The sequence below is a fragment of the Podarcis bocagei genome (genome assembly GCF_964188305.1).
Source record: "Podarcis bocagei genome assembly, chromosome: 9".
In the NCBI taxonomy this organism is placed as follows: Eukaryota; Metazoa; Chordata; class Lepidosauria; order Squamata; family Lacertidae; genus Podarcis; species Podarcis bocagei.
The window spans coordinates 18,572,262-18,578,261 of NC_138134.1; positions in this window are offsets into that span (position 1 = coordinate 18,572,262).

A 6,000-nucleotide genomic window follows, 5' to 3' on the forward strand; every position below is an offset into this window, starting at 1 on the left:
TTTCCAGTTTCCTCCACACCATATTATTTCTTTCTGGTTTCATTAATACAAACACCTTTTAATGTGCTTTTAATTTCGTTCATTCATTCCGTGTCTCTTGCATTCCTCTCCCTTGACTATTGGTGACTTGTGCATGAAGAAGAGACTTGTTTTGCTGGGCACAAGAATAACTGTGGCTGACATTAGTGAGCATCAGGAATCAATATGGGAACACTTGATCAAATATTGAGGAACAGGCCTGCGGAATCATAAGTCTATTTTGGAGGGACGTGTTGGGGCATTCTACAGTTTTTTCCACAAAGTATCTCAACCCTTTGAACCATTTCATCCATTGTAGAGGAAATTATTAAATCCTGGTTCTAGGGGCATTTAAGACCTCAGGCTCTCTCTCTTTCTGCCCCAATTATTCACACCTAGATACAATCTTAGACATTACACTCAGGGTACATCAGGATGACCTGCTTTTTGAACATTCATCCTGATTTGCTTGCAGGAAGATTAGACAACTGAAATATACTCGGAGTCGAGTGTGGATTTCATGCTCTTTATTCAACACATAGTAGTGAGGAATGAAAGCTCCCCCCAAATATCTGCTTTATATACATTATTTACACAATGGGTCGCACGTGATTGGCTAATTCCGGGATTCTCCTGAAGGCCAATCAAGTTGCGGATTCACTTCCAGCTGAAGCTGTGGACCAATCATACTGCTGCATTGTTCTAGGACCAATCAGACTGCTGCATTCTGAATCCTATTGTTCTAGGACCAGTGAGACTGCTGCATTTTGGATCCTATTCAACTCAGTACAAAACAACATTTGCTGTTTAATTGACATTCATTCTGATTTGTTTGTGGAGAGGTTGATGGGTCTAAATCTTGTCTTAACACTTTTATTCTTTCTCTTCTTTAAAGCGGATGACAATGCCAATGTGAAAAGTGCTATATATATATATGTGAAAAGTGCTATATAAATGAAGTGAAGGATTATCCTGTACCTGCCACCCCACCTTTCAGTAACACCCTGACTTTGACACCACCCTTGCTTTACATTCTTTGGCACAAAAAGAAAAAAGAAAAAAAGAGTTATTAGTTTATTTAGAATTTTCCCTCCCAAGATTAGTTGGAAATTCAGAAGATAATGTAGCTGAGATGGAATTTTTAATTTCTGCTGAATAATCATGCAGCAAAAGGCACACCCTGGAACAAAGTTGCCATCAGAAAGACACACTCAGAGGAAGGGGACTTCCTAGCTTTTTCCTTCATTCCATCAAGTTTAAAGTGAGATTGCACTGCAATGCAGGGTAGGCTGAAAGACACTGTTTCACCAAAGATCACCCAGTGAGCTTTATAAAACCCTAGTAAGCAATAGCAATATCCCCACTCCCACCCACCCAAAAAAAAAATCCTTTCAGAGAAACGTTAAGACATCAAGCTTTATTAACTACGAACCCCGAAATTTGGGATCACTTCCAAACCGGTGCTAAAGTTTTGTACCTTGTTTTGTGCTATGAACCCTGAATCTTGTACCTTCCCCGAACCTGAGTAATTGACACATCAAACTTGGGGCAACCCAATAAGATGTGTGGGGTATAAATAGTAAAATTATCATTATGGAATGGGACCTCCCTATCTTCATCTGAAAAATGTTGGAGGGTATGAGTTCATGGTTAATAAAGCTGAGAGACCAGGGTTCAAATACCCGCCAAGCTCACTGGGATTTAAACCCTGATCTCTGAAAGTTTTGGGAGGGGGCTGTTACTGATCTTCCTGGGTCCCACCAGGAAGTTTGGCTGGCAGGAAGCTGTGCCACTCTGCGTGGGCACATTGCTTTCAATGTCTTGAGAGCAACTCAGTGCCACGTGAGATGATGGTGATGCTCCCAAAACGTTCCAGGAAGTGCAACTGAGAGGCCTGTGAGCAGCACAGCATTTTTGTTAAGTTAGAAAAGCGGGGAAGAAATGAGAAACCTTTGTCTACCTTGTAAGATACATAAAGGTAAATCGGCAGCTGCCTCCTTAAAATTTCAGAAAGAAATTACTCCCCAACCCCTCCTGTGGTCTTTCAGGAGAGTTATGTTTTGTAGGGCTGTCATATTTCAAAAAGTAAAAACCAGGACACCCCGAAAGTTGTTGAGCTTTTTAAAGACAAACCTCAAAGTTGTTGAGCTTTCTTCAGAAAATTTTTGAGTTTTGGAGCTGTTTTAGGCATATTGGGCAAGATTTAACCCCCATTGCCGGTTTTCCAGGACATTTGCCTGATGTTCAAAAAATAATCCAGGATGCCATTTTCGTGGGAGAATTCCAGGACATGTCCTGGACAATCAGGATATATGGCAGCCTGAGTCTGTAGCAGTGGGAAGGAATGAAATTAGGATTTCTAATCTGCTGCTTGGACATGCAATTTGCCACATGCATTGCTCAATCCAGGTTGGAATAAAAAGTGTTTGGACCACACATTAATTAACCACAAAACTGTCCAGATACCCTTATTATTGTGCATTCATAATGATTTGTGCTCATGATGGTATTAAGACCCCCAAATAGTTGAGTTTTGTTTTATAACAAAAATGCCAAAAAACCACAATATTTTGATTGACTTGCCAAAGATCCAGGACAAAGTGCCACATTCCACCTTTGAAATCCCAGCGACGTCCGGGAAATTCTGCGCATAGAGTAGCCCTATGTTTTGTGTCCCGCCCATCGAATGAATGGCCAAAAAGACCGTTTCAGAGCAGTCTCTGTCCAAAGCTCTACAATGCCTGGGCCCAGCCCTGGACCAAACATAAAGCAAACAACAGGTTATCGTGACAAACAGGGCGGCTTTGATTAGCTGTCACACAGCCTTTTTAACAACACCCTGTAAAGCAAAGGGATTGGGGAGGGGGGGGGGGTAGGGCAAGCACTCCAGCAAGACAAAAGGTAGCTGGATTCCGGTAATTTGGTGTCTGTGCTTTACCAAAAAACAAAACACTGCGGTGGTATTTGCTAAGCTTTGCAATTCCAGAGAATTGTGCAATTATGCAACTCCCAAGGAGGAAATGAATCCAGGGTAACTAAGCCTCGGAGGAGACATGTGAGACTCTGACTCCACAAGCAAGTCTTCCTTTTCACCATGTGCCATTATAATGGAAGAAAGGTTGGATACGCAAGAGTGGATAAATAAATAACCATGATTTATGTCTTTATAATTACCCAGAGGCGTACGTCCCCTTCCCCCTGCTTTTGTACTCTCGGTTATCTTCCTTCTCGCCAAAATAAGGTGTGACAACTGCCTGTGTAACCCACAGATACATGGTCATGTCCACAGCACGCCTTTCAAGCACATATCTTTTCCCCAAAGAATCCTGGGAACGGAACTCTAAGGATGCTGGGAATTCTAGCTCTGTGAGGTGTGAACTACAGTTCCCAGGACTGCCAGTGTGGTGTAGTGGTTAAGAGCGGTAGTCTCGTAATCTGGGGAACCAGGTTCGCGTCCCCGCTCCTCCACATGCAGCTGCTGGGTGACCTTGGGCCAGTCACACTTCTTTCAAGTCTCTCAGCCCCACTCAGCTCACAGAGTGTTTGTTGTGGGGGAAGGAGGGAAAGGAGAATGTTAGCCGCTTTGAGACTCCTTCGGGTAGTGATAAAGTGGGATATCAAATCCAAACTCTTCTCTTCTTCTTCTTCTTCTTCTTTGGGGGGAAAGCCTCATACTTGAAAGGTATGGTGCGGATGTGACCGAAGATGAAGGATGCTCTCGGTTTCCTAACCCCTCAGATATCATTTTTGCAGCCCTTACATATTTCGGAAACAGCAATCCTTGGAATGTAGTGAAAAATATTATGATTATCATGGATACTGTACAGCTACCGTAATTTACAACATGAATGAAAATATGTACATTGTACATACTGTGCGTACATTGTATATGTTGAGATCCGTGGGTATAGGGCAGTATATGAATGTAATAATTAATAATGGCTCTTTGTTGTTATTGTTGATCTCACATTCTCAAAATGTTCTCAAATGGAGGATCCAGTCTGTACATCAGCACCCACTTATGTACTGAATAAGGAATTGCAAGGAGACCACCTTCCTTACAGCAATAGACCAGTGCACCAGACCAGAGAAGAATGGCAGATCAAGTTGATGGACTATGCTGAAATGGCTAAAATGACCAGAAGAATCAGAAACCAGGAAGACCAAAATTTGAATAAGGAATGGGGGAAATGTATAATTTATCTTAAAAACCATTGTAAACAGCTAAAATTGTTAGCAGGATTGGAATAACACTTGTAGTCTAATGGTGAATTTTGGATATAATGGAGATGTAAAAGATCTGGATTATTATAAAAGATGCAGGAGGAAATGACTAACAATAGAAGCTGCAAAGAGGAGGAGGGAAGTCAAGGAGATTCTTTGGAATCTTATTTTTATGATGGATGTTGGATATGTTATTGTAAAACTTTAATCTGAAAGACCAAATAAATAAATTTTTATATATATTCAAAAATGAACTTAAAAACAAAAACCAGTAATGCAAGGAACAGTTGCAATGTAGTACTTTGTTCCTTCATTGTCACAGAAACTTAGAAGTGTGGGATGATCATAAAGTGCAGCAGTTATTAACAGAGGCCACTGTTTCTGAAGAAAATACTGTTTGAAATGTGGTCTTTCCTGTGCATGGAGAGCAACTGGAGGCTCAATTTGTCTCCTGCAAGAGCTTGGAGCATCCTAGATCTCTTCTATGCACTTCCTTCGCAGGGTATTAAGTCCTGTAGGCGACACTGTTTTCTGCCCTCAATAGGAAGACCAGTGGGTCGGACGCTGGGCAACAGCACCGGCTCTACCATCATCCAGAGTGACGCAGCCACTTCAGATAGTGGATTTTGAGGGGGATGGCAGCCCAGTGTCAGAGGACAGATCAACGTGCCCCGCTTGCCACACCACTCCAGAGCTAGCCTGCTGTCTTCGGTTGGGGTGGCGGACACTGGTGGAATCTACACACATATAAAAAAACGCTTCGAAAATACTTTTTTAAAAAAAAAGTTTTGAAAAATGCATGGAATTTTGCATAGCTCGCCAGCACCATCTAGTGTCATATTTGTATATTGCACCTTACAACACATTTAAAGCATTTTATTTGCAGCTGTGTAGATGAGCCCATTGCCCCATCTCCAGCACTGAAATAAGATCCAACTCTTGATCCGGTCAGCTTACAGAAGGAGGGAGGGCACCAACTTTTGCCTCAGGCAGCAAAATATACTGAGTGGGTGAATTATGCTGGATTGGCCTTCACCTTTCCTGAGACTCACGGATGGGGAGAGGAAAGCCAGCCCTGCATATTCCTTCCTCTCTGCCACCGTTGCATGCACAAACATGGAGCCACCCACGCTATCCATGTATTCCCACCCTAAAGACATAGAATTATAGAATTGTCTAGTAAGAAGGGACCACAAGAGCCATCTAGTTCAACCCCCTGTAATGCAATAATCTCTTGCCCGATGTGGGATTCGAACCCAGGACCCTCAGATTAAGAGTCTCATGCTTTACCAACTGAGCCGTCCCAGCAGACATATAGAGATCAGGGGTGTTGTCATATGTGGTCTATGCATGTAATGGCTCCATGCCCTCTACAGAAAACTGCCCATGACACATCAACCTGGAAAAAACAAATTAACTTAGTATGTATCAAAAAAAGGAATTGTGCCTCAGAGGCAGGGCTAGAAAATTACCGTATTTTTCGCTCTATAACACGCACCCGACCATAACACTCACGTAGTTTTTAGAGGAGGAAAATCCGTAGGCATGCCACCCGTAGGCATTCCCTCCATAACACGCACAGACATTTCCCCTTACTTTTTAGGAGGAAAAAAGTGAGTGTTATGGTGCAAAAAATACGGTAAATGTGGAATTTAAAATAATAGGTTCCCACTAAGCAGGTTTAAAAAACAAAACAAAACCCAAAATGATCTTAAACTTCTTTGTTTGGGATCAAACCACTAAATGCGTAGTAGTTTA